General features: G+C 52.8%; 1 protein-coding gene across 2 annotated transcripts in view; it reads left to right on the forward strand.

Annotated features, from left to right (window-relative positions):
* The first annotated feature begins 2,772 nt into the window (after window positions 1-2,772).
* The window catches only part of CACNA1H (calcium voltage-gated channel subunit alpha1 H), a 151,336-nt gene continuing 140,873 nt past the window's right edge, over window positions 2,773-13,235 (forward strand). For both annotated transcript variants that reach the window (XM_027683805.1, XM_027683806.1), the window contains exon 1: window positions 2,773-2,894. The gene's annotated coding sequence lies outside the window, so the exon portion shown is untranslated. The remainder of the gene's footprint in view (window positions 2,895-13,235) is intronic.

Consider the following 13,235-nt stretch of genomic DNA (forward strand, 5'->3'; position numbering starts at 1 on the left):
TCTTAAGGAGAAAGTGATGCCAGGAAAGGGGCCCTGAAAAAAAAATCCTAATTTCAAAACAACAAATGGATTTGGGGTTGATGCTGTTTCGTGCTCGTTTGCTGAGCTGTGCAGGGGGAACTGCTGTGTGGGAAACAAAATGTGTGTGTGAGGAGGTGACCCCAACCTCAGTGGGGTGTTTTTCACAGCTCCAGGTGCCTGTTGGTTGTCACAGGAGTGAGGTGTTATCTCACTGTTACCCCTTGACTTGGAGAGTGAATGGAGCGTTCGGTGCCTTGTAACACTCCCACCCTCGGGGGAGAGTTTGGGAAGGAATCCTTCCCTGTGAGGGTGGTGGCACAGGTTGCCCAGAGAAGCTGTGGCTGCCCCATCCCTGCAAGTGTCCAAGGCCAGGTTGGACGGGGCACAGTGGAAGGTGTCCCTGGGTTGAACTAGATGAGCTTTAAGGTCCCTTCCAGCCCAAACCAGGCTGGGATTCTGTGATCCAGAAGATTGAGGCGCACGGATGGACTTTATTTATAATTGAGGTTTATGACCCACAAGAACCACTGTAACCAAAATGCAGAACAGCCCCTGCCCTGCCTCTGCCTGGTCTTCCCAGGCTGACATTTCCAAGGGCAGAACAATTTCTCCCTGGCTGCTCCTGCCTTCGTGGCACCGAGCACATTCCCATTCCCGGTGTCACCCCCGGAGGTAACTGAAAAGCTGTTCTGGGCTTGTTTAGCAAAATGAAATTGTATCTCCTGCAGCCTTTAAGGAAAAGTCATGTCACCAGTCAAGTATAAAGAATTGCTGACCCGTGTTGCTGAGATAAGGGTATAATATCAGGCTTTTTTTCTTCCCTCTGCTCCGTGCTCAATGGAAGTCAGGAGTGTTCCTGCCTGGAGACACAAATCAAAGCCTGTCACTGTTACCTGCAGTGAGATGATGCTGTTGGGAACCGAAGGATCCATCACCAGGAGCCCAGGGTGTGGCAGGACTCAGCCCCCAGGACTGCTGCCGTGTGGGAATCCCGGGCAGAGGGTGCCTAAATCCCGGTGGCTGCGTTTTTCCGCCCGCCGGGTCCCGCTGCCATTCCAGCGGGTGGAAAGAATTCCCTGAGCCTGGCGGGAGCTGCTTTTATCTGCACAGATACCAGGACCCCTTTTGGAAAATGTGCTGGGGAGAGGAAGATAATATAATAGGAATGTGACAGTGAGAGGGAAAGGTGAAGCAGTTAAAGGAGACAAGGCCTGACAGCCTGGGATGGAAAGGGATACTTAGAAGAGGAGATAATTCCTATCTTTATGCCCAGGGAGAGTTCTGTCCATTAGTCACTTTAACATTAATAAGAGTTGTGTGGCCAAGTCCTCAAAAGTGGCTTATTATGAAGAGCACAGCCCACTATAAAACCTGTCATCCCCAGTGATAGACTTGCCCTGCAGCTCCGTTATCCCAGAAATGTGATGATGGAGAGAAATGAGGGCTGCAGTCTGCAGCAGCTGCTCTCTGGGAAGAGCCATCCAGCCCATCTTGGCTGCTCTGTGCTCTCTGCTCCCACCCAAACCCCCTTGGTGGCACTGGCCCCGCTGCTGGGGGTGTTTTGGAAGTAGCCACGGAGCCCTCTGGGCATGACTGGAGAAGGAGACGTGTTGAATTCTTCATCCCAGTGCATCTGGAGGACTTGGATGCTCACAGGGCCTTGATGGAGAAGGATGCAGACCTCTGTGCTGTTGGGTTCCCTGGCTCAAGCTCGTTCTCTCTGGTGGCATCCAGCCCTCACCCTCCAACAGCCCAGGGGGGCGCTGGGGCTGGGGACCTCCAGCCAAGTCCATCCAACCTGGCCTTGGACACTCCCAGGGATCCAGGGGCAACCACAGCTTCTCTGGGCAACCTGTGCCAGGGCCTCCCCACCCGCACAGCCAGGAATTCCTTCCCAATATCCCATCTAACCCTGCCCTCTGGCACTGGGAAGCCATTCCCCCTTGTCCTGTCCCTCCATCCCTTATCCCAAATCCCTCTCCAGCTCTCCTGGAGCCCCTTTAGGCCCTGGAAGGGGCTCTAAGGTCTCCTTGGAGCCTTTTCTTCTCCAGGTGAACCCCCCCAGCTCTCCCAGCCTGGCTCCAGAGCAGAGGGGCTCCAGCCCTTGGAGCATCTTTGTGGCTTCCTCTGGACCTGCTCCAGCAGCTCCATGTCCTGGACTTGTCAACAGGGCCAAGGAGGAGAGCAGAATTTGGGGGATGTGAGGCAGTGGGCGAGTTGGTTGATGTTTAAGAAATAAAACAAGGAGCTACCTGTGAGTAGAAGAGGGATGATCCCTGATTTTCTGGGCTTGTTCTTGGTGTTCAATCCTTTGAAGTCCAAAGCTCATTCTTTGCCCTGCGAGGGTGGAACGAGACACTTTTTGACTTAACAAGCAGAAAAGAGAAGCCAAGAGGGAGAGTCCAGCGCCAGATTCCAAGACTGCCAACAGATTCTCCAGCAGGTTACGGGGTGGTTTGATGGTGCAAAGAGCCACGACTCACCAAGGTTCACCTGAAGGTCGCTCAGGTGCAGCTCCTGCCCCCTCCCCGGGACCCCGTGGAGCCGCATCCGCCTCGGCTCGCCCACATTCCCAGGCTGCCCTTTCCAAGCTGGCAGCTGCCAGCTGCTTCTGAAGCGCTTCAGCAGCGTTCCCTTGGCAACACCGTGAGAGGTGGATTCCAAGGTGTGCAGGAGAAACACCAAACTCCACATCCAGCCACTTAATTCCAGGGTGAGCCCCGTCCCGTTGAATGCCCGGCTATTCCTGGTTCTCCCAGGCTGGGGGGTATTTTTAGCTCTGACACGTCGCAAGGATCAAATATCCGTCGGGATCGGAGGCTCTCGACGCGGTGCCGGGGAATTCGCGCGGGGGAACCCTTGGGATTGACCGTGTAAGTTAAGACCGGGCTGGGCTGCCAAGGATGGGCTGGATTTCCCAGCCATCCCACCCGGCTGCTCCGTGTTTGGGGGGCCCAACCCGGCGTCACGTGCTGTGAACTTGGTGGCACCACAAGGCTCCTCTCCCCCTGCTCTGTGCGACATTCCCCATCCCCAGGAACGACTGACACGGCGGGAAAAATTCCTGATGCCAAAGGTTTTTAAGCAGAGGGGGGAAAAATGAACTTTGTGTTCAGCTGGGCTCGTTAGAGCTCCTGCTCTCCTTCTCCCGCTCCGTTTATTAATTTGTCCATCTGCTCTGAGGGAAAGTGAGGGAAGGGTTTTACGGGGGGGTTTCTCCTTCCTTTTGCAGTCCAGGAAACCAAAGGAAAAAAAAAAGAGCTGGGGAATCTAGGCCATCCCATTGTGACTCTATCTGGGGCTTAAAACCATCGTGCTGGCCTTGTTTGAAAGCGCCCGGTGCTTTCGCAGTCTCACTCTTTTGATTTTATTCTGATTTTCTTTTATTCAGTCATCTGGAACAAGCAGGCACAGAGGGGAGGTGAAAGCGGGGAACGCTGATAATAGTTCTTTGGCAGCAAGTTGGGCATAAAATAGCTTTATCTGTGGGTTTTGTGCTTTTTTTTTTCGCTCCCATTCGCAGCAGATGAAAGGCCCCGGTGGAGGGGCCGGGGCAGGCTGGTTATCCCCGGGCTGTGCTGCTGGCAGGGGTTGTGCCGTGGCAGTCGAGTGGCCCACCCCAACAGTTGATATTTTGTTGGAAATCTCTGGCCTTTTCTGGGAAACCTTTGTCCTTTCTGCACGTGGGGAGGCCGTTGGTAGTTGCTCCGTGTCCCCTGCTCCGACCTCGGCTCCATCCTGCTCCTGTGCCCACCACTGTGCCAAGAGCATCCCAACTCCCAGGATAAACACATCAGGAAGTTGAATCACAGAGTGGTTTGGATTGGAAGGGGCCTTAAAGATCACCCAGTTCCAACTTGAAGGTTTGCACGTTCCCACTGGGGGTTTTTGGCCCCTGTATCCCAGCTGGCATCACCCAGACCTGGCTTTTTCCCCCATGGAGTTTCCATTGCATTTTGCTTCCTGCAAACCCAGATTTTCCTGGTTTGGTGCAAACCTCTTCCCTGCAGTCTCTGAATCCACTGCTTGCAAACTCTTGCTTGTTCATTTTAATAATGCCAATAGCCCAAAATTTCCCAGTTCCCTGCTCCTGTGGCAGGATGGGAGGTGAGATCATAGAATCATGGAATGGTTTGGGTGGGAAGGAACCTTAAAGCTCAACCAGTTCCACCCCCTGCCATGGGCAGGGACACTTTCCACTGGCCCAGGTTGCTCCAGCCTGGCCTTGGACACTTGCAGGGATGGGGCAGCCACAGCTTCTCTGGGCACCCTGTGCCAGGGCCTCCCCACCCTCAGTGTCTGCTCACAGATTCCCTCGGGAGGGACAGGCTCAGATTCCCTGTGCTTTGTGTGTTGCTCTGTGCTCTCTCCTTCACCCCCTTCTCTCTGAACCTTTCTTTGAGCCCAGAAGGTGGGTTTTCCCTCCTTTCCCAGCCCGTCTGTGATCCCTGCCAGTCTCACACTGTGGATGTGTTAGCGCTGGTCCCCCGGTGGGTTGCAGGTGTTTGTTCAGCACAGTAAATACCTGTGTTCAAAGGCAGCTTTGATGTGGGTTATGATGCTGCAAAATGCATTTTATAACAGAGGAGGAAAACACTGGGCACAGGTGGCTGAGAACAGCCTGTTCCTGTGCCCACACAGAGGGCTTGGATGGTTTGTCCCCAGAACCCACTGGAGCCTGTGGGATGCGGGACACGGCCAGTGCCTCCAGCTCCTGGGGACTGGGAGCCACCTGCAAGAGCAGATATTGCAGCAGCCAGGAATGTTTTCTCAGCTGGGAAGCCAAACTTCATCTCTGACCATTCCCAAGGCAATTTTGAGGCTGTTGTCTGGTTTCTGTGTTGTTTTGTTTCCCTGGCTCTCCGAGGGGCTGCGGAGCAGCAGCCACACAACACCAGGGCACTTGTTGAGCTCAGCGGAGCTGTTTGCGCACAGGGCGTAGCCTGGGGCTGCTGCTGGCTCTCCCCTGGCATTGGGAAGCAAGATGAGGATGGGGATGGGGTGCACGAGGCCAGGATGGTGCCACTCATTGCACCAACACCTCGGCTCGGCAGCTGGGAGAGGTGGAGGTGAAACCGGAGCATGGGGTGCCAAGGGCTCCCCAAACCAGGGTGCAGGCAGAGAGCTTTCTGTGTTTTCCATGGATTGTTCCTGTCCCTGGCTGCTCCCTGGTGATTTGAAGCAAAGCCTTGGAGCAGAGGATGGACACAGGAGTGTTTTTCTTCCTGCATTTCTCTCCTGCTGCTCTGCCTCCCCCATTGCTGGGTTGGGAATGGTTGAATTTCCTGGTTGTGGGCACACAGCACTCGGGGCTCTCAGGGAGAGCCAAACCCCTCAGGAATTCCAGGGGGGTTGGTGGCTGACGTGGGATGCCAGGGCAGGAGGGGGATGGGCTGATCACAGAGCCTGTGTTGCTGCTGGAGATGTGGATGGATCCAAGGCCAGGTGACAGGGCTTGGAGCAGCCTGGTCTAATGGAACATGTCCCTGCCCATGGCAGGGGGTGGAATGAGATGAGCCTTAAGGTTCCTTCCAACACAAACCATTCTGGGATTCTCTGATTTTTTTCCACTCCCGCATCATTGGAGACCTCAGTAAGATCCCAAGGAGTGGAGAGCAGGGAATCCCAGCTGGTGTGGAGCTGCAGGCACCAGGATGGAAGGATGCCCTCTCTGCCCTCCCCAAATCTGGGCTGACCAGTGAGATGGTGCATCACACAACAGAGAGCTTTGCTCCAGCACCCACTGCTGACTAAATCAGAGCCAAAGCTGCCTTTTTTTGCTGGAAAATCACACCCTTCAGCCACCACCAGGAGTTGGGGTTCTGGCAGTGGGGAGCTGAGAGTCCCAAATGCCATTTCCCATCTTTGCAGCTCCATCTGTGTCACTTTTTGAGGCAGCAGAGATGAGGTAACCGGGTACCACCGTTATTTTCCTCATTGCAGAGCTCCTGTGTGTCCCTCGTGCTGCCACACAGCAGGATTAGGGGATCAGGAGGCACTCAGCTTGTCCTGTGCTCAGCCTGACGGATTTAGCCCAAAATGTTTAATGTTGTGCGTGTCTTTAAGTGCTTGGATGAGCAGGAACCCACAGGAGTGCGTGAGCACCGGAATGTTTTCGGGAGAAACCACCACAAATGTCAAGCTGAGCTCCAAATCCTCCCTGTGCTGAGCATTGGTGGGAGTAAATGTCATGGGAATGGCTGAGCCTGTGCCAGCCCTTTGGGGAGTTGTTGGGAGGGCTGGAGAGGGGGTTGTGGGTTGTGGGAGCTCCACCAGGCAGCAGGAGAGGTGGAGGGGTGGGTGGGACATCCCTGAGAGCCCCCAGGGAGAGCAGCAGCCCTGAGCTGGGTGGTGGCAGTGCTGCTCTGCACACACATCTGCTGGCCAGAGCCCAGGGCTCTCCACTGCCTTTCTTGTTCCTTTGGTGTGAAACCAGCTGTGAAAACCCCAGGGGAATCCTTGGGATTGAGGGACGAGCAGGATCTCGGAACAACAAGCACTGGAGAGCTCTTGGAGAGCTTTCCTGAAGGGTGAGCTCCAGGCTTTGGAGTCTGCACCTTGGTTTTTTTTGCTGCTTATCTTCCCATGGATGAGAGGGATGGATTGAGAGCAGCAACAGCCAACAATTGTCTCGGAGCCACACGAGGCACGGATGATAAAGCCTTTAGACCAAAAGCTTCAGAGTCCCTGTGAGGAGCAGGAGTTGGACTTCTTGGTAGGGCACAGGATGATGGTTTTAAACTAAAAGAGGGGAGATTCAGACTCGATATAAGGAGGAAGTTGTTCCCTGTGTGGGTGGGGAGGCCCTGCCACAGGTTGCCCAGAGAAGCTCTGGCTGCCCCTGGATCCCTGGAAGTGTCCAAGGCCAGGTTGGACGGGGCTTGGAGCAACCTGGGCTAGTGGGAGGTGTCCCTGCCCATGGCAGGGGGTGGAACAAGATGAAATTTAAGTCCTTTCCAACCCAAACCATCCTGTGCTTCTCCAGTGCCAGCTAATACCACACACAAGGTCCACATCAACAGAAAAGGAGGACTGGAGTGGTTCACTCCCACCCATCCTGTAAAGAACCAGAGAGAGCTGGATTAAACTGTGTTTAAACTGTGTTGAGCTTTCTCCAAGCTCAGCTTTAGGTTTATATCCCAGCCAAGTGGCCCAGGCCAGCACTAAGTTCTCTCCACCCCACGGTGCCCCCCGTGCATCACCCAAAGGTTTTCGGGGTGGTTGCTGCTCAATCAGAGCAATCTCTGATACTGCTGGGGATCATCTGGCAGCCTTAAAGGGCTTTTAAAGTGCTGATCTGAGCAGCAGAGCAAGTGTTGGTTGTAAAACCAGAGCACTGCTGCTCTGCAGTATTGCAGGCACCACCTGAGCCAAGGTTTGGAAGGGAAAGGCGGTTTCAGGGACTGCAGGACCAGTGAGAGTTTTTCCATCAACTTCCCTTGAATAAAATGCATTTGTTTGCTCCCAGGTAATAGATAAGCTTTTCCAAAATGTGTCAATTATAAAAAAATCCTGAAGGTGTTTCACGGTATAAACACTTTTCCTTTTTGGATTTTTCGTCGGGTGCTTCAGAGCTTTCCATTAAAAGCTTTCGGATGGGAATTTTCTCCATGGACACCCCTGTCTCATTACCCTGGCCAGGAGCTCAGCAGGGACAGCTCTCCCCAGGCTGCAGGAGGGGGCTGAAGGAACTTTCCCTGCACACATGTGGTCACGGCAGGAAACATCCCTGCGGTGCCTGAGAGCCCTCTTGGGATGGGAGCTCCCAAAGAAAGTTCCTGGATCAACTCTCTGAGCTCCAGGGCCTGGCATGGAGCACCAACCACCCTCCTGGAGCAGAGGAGTCCGTTCCCAGCTCCGTGCACAAACCATATGGAAAGAGAAGCTTTTCTCTCCCACGCTCCTCCCCGGGAGGCCCTTTGGAGAGATGACATTTTTTCTTTAACCCCCTGATATTTTTCCAGGTCTGAAGGAACATGTGAAGCCCACGAATGAGGATGGGAGTTGTTTTATTTTCCCTCCCTCCCTTTTCTTTTTTCTCTTTGCCTAAAGGCTCCAGCACAGGACTGGATTTAAGGAGGGGGCTGCTCTGAGTATTTTAGTCATTTGGATATCCAGAAAAAGCCAACTTACCAGCACCTCTGTGCAGGGCAACATTCCTCATTAAGTGGAATTCTAGGAAAAGATGAGAGCTGAGGGAGAGGATTCTGATGCTGCATCCCAGCCTTGCAGGTGTGCACATCACCTCCAGCAAGGCTTCCCAAATCCCCCATCATCCTCACCCTTTTCCTCAAATTTCTTTTTACCAGGGAACGGCCCCAAAAGAGGTCCAGAGGGTATTACAGGACTTCCCAGGGTGTAGCATTGCATGGAAGACAAATGTCCCTGGAAGTATTTAAACTTCTGCTGCTTTATCCCTTGCCTGCTAAGTCCCAAAGCTTGTTAAATCCCAAGGTTTGTAGCAATGGTTTAATGTCTTAAGCATTGACCCAAATTACCTGTGATCTGCCCTGGAAGTGATTCCAAACACTTGGGAAGAGCCACCTCCTCCTCCTCTTCCTCCTCTTCCTCCTCCTCCTCCTCCTCCAGCCTTCCTGGGGCCCGACAGTTCCGCACTTGCAGGTTTGATTGGTTAAAAGTGCATTTGATAGCAACAATTTGACTTTTCCTTATTGCAATGCTTTTTCTCGTAAGCAGATTGCTCGGGTTTGGGTTTGGTTTTAAAAGCCTTATTCATCCCTGATCCGGAATAATTCCGGAATGATGCCGGGATGATGCCGTCTCCGTGGCTTTTAACGTGATTAAACCAGGCCAGCCTGTGACGACACCAGGCAATTCCTGCTGCCCAGAGTGGATGGGATTTAGCACAGAGCGAGGCTGCTGGGCCATCAAAGGAAGAATTTGGTGGGCTGGTTTGGGCAGCCCTTAGTTCAACCCTCTCATTCAGGTCACTCCAGTACAAGTGCTTCGTTATTAGAGGGTGGAAAAGCAGCGTTTTTCCATGAGTTTTAGCCCCATCCCTGAATCTGCTGCTCTCAGCCACACTGTATTCCCTGCCCGAGCTTCAGGAGCTCTGAATGTCACAGGATTTCCTGGCTTACAATCTCATTGTTGATGGCTGTGGTGGAAGGTGGGGTGGGGTGCATTGCCCTGGCCGTGGACTTGTCCATCATCAAGTGCCAAGTTCTTGGAATTCCATCCTCAACACCCTCCTGCACATGCTCCACTCTGGAGGGTGCTGAACACCCAGGCAGGCCCAGGGGTAATTAGTTCCCTGTGTGATCTTGTGCCAGTCACTCAACCTCATTATGTCCTGCTTCCTTTGTGCTAAACCAGAGCGGATAATCCCAGGCAAAGTAGCTTTCTATAGGGTGCTGTAGGATAAACCCATTGGCAGCTCCGAGGTGCTGGAAGGTGCTATTCCACAGGGATGTGCCAGCTGAGCCCATGGCACAGATGAGCAATGGCAGAAAACTGGGAATACAGCAGGGAAAAGGAGTTGTTGGGGAAAAATCAAGTGCCTGATTATCCTTGTTGCCGCTCCTCGTAATTGTGCTGTAAAATAAGTTACAATTCCCAGATGAGGGAAAGCCACAAGGCAGAATTTCCCACTGGTGGAAGGTAATCCCGGGATTGGGTTCATTATGTCGGCTCACATTAACTCACACATCACTCCTCATATATTCCTAAAGCTCTGCAAATCCTAATTCCTCATGTATCCAAAAATGTGCAATTTTACAGGTCTTTTTTTTCCCCCAATCCTGCCAATCCCTGAAAAAGATGGTGCCTGTCTGCAGCTGAGATGGGTTGAGGGAAGGAGGGGGAGTGTCCCAGACTTGGGACCAGGACTCTGCACCCCCAAAGCTCAGGGTCAGTTTGGGATGGGAGACACGACTCCCACCAAACTGTATCTCACTTCCACGTCTGCCACCAGCTCCCAAAGCCGAAGGGAAATGTTGTGGCATGTCCTCAGCTGCAGGGCTGTAATTATGGGGCAGCTTCTCCATGTCTGGGGTGTCATTAGGAGCTGTCAGAGGTAATGGGATGGGATGTTGGTGAGATGAAAGCGGAGCCGCTTCTGCTTCCCTGAGTGCAGCTGCCCTTTGGGTAAATGAGAGTCACTTCCACAGCAATTAGTGCTTCCTGAAGTGTGTTTGATTCAATTAGATGTCCCTCTTCCAAAAGTTGGGATAATTAATCTATCGGTGGCTTGAGTGCTGGCAACTTTGTCGCTCTGCTGTCAACTCCCAAAGACATCTCCACGGAGTTGGGGAAAGGAGAAATTATTTCCAAGTCCTTATTTTTAATAAGGGTGTGGAGGCCCTGGCACAGAGAAGCCGTGGCTGTGCCCCATCCCTGGAAGTGTCCAAGGCCAGGTTGGAGCAACCTGGACTAGTGGAAGGTGTCCCAGCCCCTGGCAGGAGGTGAAACTGGATTACCTTTAAAGGTCCCTTCCAACCCAAACTATTTTATGGTTTCCATGAATTTTTCCACCTCTTGTTGGGGCCTTTTCTCTTGAACACATTTCATTTCTGAGGCCTTGGCTCAGCAGACACGTGGTGGCACATTTTGTTGCTTCAAGACCACATCTTGTGGTCGGGAGGTCTGAGCATGAGATCCCCTGTTTTAGCAGAGACAGAGCTGCTGAGGGAGGGGTGAAAAGTGAGTCCTGCTGGTGAGCCAAGTGTGGGCCGGGTCTCTGTGCCCGTTCATCTCCTGGCATTTCTGAGCTGGGAATGCCAAGAGTGGGAGGGTGCTGGTGCCAGTCCAGCAGCTCATTTCAGAGCTTCATCATTTCTGGGGCTGCAGAAGCTGTTTTCTGGCACCAAAGCGCCTCACTGGGATACCAGCACCCTGGGTGGTGCCTCACTGGGACACCAAAGACACCGAGGGTGGCCTTGGCCAAGGCTGTGCCTTCAGGATACAGTTTGGTGGCCCTGGTGGTATTTGGACTTGACAGTCTTGGAGGTCTTGATGCTTCTCTGATTCCACACGTGGAGGTGGCCACCATGCACACCAACACCCCTGTGCTCCAGGGATGTCCTGGCTCACCTGGGTGCTGCTCCACTCCCCTCTGTGCCCTGGACCCTCAGCAGCAGAGGTGGCTCCGCTGCCCTCCCTCCCTTTGCCCTCGGGGTCAGCTCGTGGCACTGACAAGGCGGGAAGGAGGCACGAGGTCTAATTAAATTGAAAGCATATTTAAACTGTTTTCTGAGCACTACTTATGAAGGAGCACAGATATTCAGAGCATATTAAACTGTCAAATTCAATAAATCTCCAGCAGCATGGCCATGGTCCAAGCCCAATGCATATTTTTTTTGCAGCACCATTTAATTAAGAGTGAGTATTGTTCTTTCAGCTTATTCATTGTTCATCCGAAGCAGAGTGCACAGTGAGAGCCGTGGAAATCAGTCGGTTCAATAAATTAGACCTGGTTGCCGCTTTTTTTTTTTGTTCCGTAGCATTTGAATCTTAACCCAGAAAAAAGGAAACACTCCGGGAAAGATAAGGGCATTACAGGGAGAAAATAGCCACGGTGATGTGCCAGAGGAATCAGAGCTGCTGCTTCCACCCAAAGCAGTTTGATCACCAGGGCTGTGTTTAATGCATTCCTCGAGATGAGTTAAAAAAACCAGGTCAGGGCTGGAGCGGGTCTTAAATTGGGCGTTGCTTTTGTGTGCCGCGGTCACGTGCCCTGCCCTGGGCTGGGACGAGGGTGCTGGGCTGCTGGGCCTTCAAGGAGATGGCTTTTCTCTAATCTTCCATTACAGCCTTGTCCCTCTGTGGTGTTTTGAAGCGAATTTAGATTGGCTGTAAGGAAAAAATTTCCTTTATGGAAAGCGCGCTCGGGCACTTTAACAGGCTGCGGTGGAGTCCCCGTCCCTGGAGGGATTTTAAATCCGTGTGGATGTGGCACTTGGGGATGTGGGGCTAATGGTGGACCTGGCAGTGCTGAGGGAACAGTTGGACTTGATGATCTTGGAGGTCTCTTCCAACCTGAATGATTCTGGGATTCTACGAAGTTGAGCGAACCGGGTGGTGAGAAGCAATTCCCTGCTCAACTCCGGCATTAAAAATGGTGCTGTGCTCTTGGGGGCTGCTGTAAAAGAAAACCAGGAGAGTGGCAAAGGCTTTTCCTCTCTCCCCAGGGTGGTGCCTGTCGGGAAATCATCTCCCTGCTGGATGCAGGCAGGGGAAGGCCCTGTGTTCCCCGGGTTTTATCAATGAGGGAACGGGGGGAAATCCTCCTCGCGCGGTTTCGTCGCTTTTAATTGCTAAGACGTTTCCAGAGTTACACGTTCTGTTGGCAATTACCTTCCCCAGAAGTTTGCAAAATGCTATTTTAGAGCCCGTTCTCCACCCCCAAACCTCCCAGCCCAGCTTTTGGAGGAGCCCTTGGAATGGAGTGGAGCATATGCTTCCCTCGGCGCCGCGGACGGGGGGGGATTTCTGGCGCCGTTCGATGTCAAAACACTCCCAGTATTTTTAGGAGAATTGCTCAGTAGGCACGAGCTTCTTGCAAACCGAGGGGAAAACAGAGCTCCTTGCAAATATTCTCGGGATTCCTTGACAGGGAACCGGGTTCTTCTTCCCTCTCACCACGACGGGGCAATCCCGCTTTAATTAAGGGAATAACGAGGGTAGGAATGCGCCGGGAGGAGCAGATGGGAGTGCTGCCCCCAGGCCCCTGGGCTTGGGGGGTTTTATATGTGGTTAATTCATGTCCCATCCCCAGGCCAGTGGCTTTGAGGGGTTTCTTTGGGTTTTCTGCAACCAGTTGGATCTTTAAGATTTTCCATGCCTTGGGAGGAGGAGTCTGGAGGCCTTTTCAGTGGCTCTGAACTGGAATGCAAATATTTTTCAGTTCAACTTCTGTCTCCAGCTGAAGAAACAGAGCAAACAAACAGGCAAAGAGATTAAAGCAATGCCAGGGGCAGATAAGGAAGCTGCCGAGAGGGAGAGACCAAAGTCATTCCCTCCTGATGACGATGCTGATAAAACATCTCAAGTAGGACAAGGAGAGGACTCAGTGGATGAACTCCAGTGAGCCACAGCCACTGCACGTCCTGCAGCCTTCCCTGTGCTTCACCCAGATCTGCTCCCTTTTGCATGTTATTTTGCTGATTAGTTTTTAAATGAAACCCCAGAATGGGTTGGGTTGGAAGAGACCTTAAAGCTCATCTCATCCCACTCCCCTGCCATGGGCAGGGACA

Source organism: Neopelma chrysocephalum, unplaced genomic scaffold, assembly GCF_003984885.1.
Source record: "Neopelma chrysocephalum unplaced genomic scaffold, ASM398488v2 Primary Assembly neopelma1_65, whole genome shotgun sequence".
In the NCBI taxonomy this organism is placed as follows: Eukaryota; Metazoa; Chordata; class Aves; order Passeriformes; family Pipridae; genus Neopelma; species Neopelma chrysocephalum.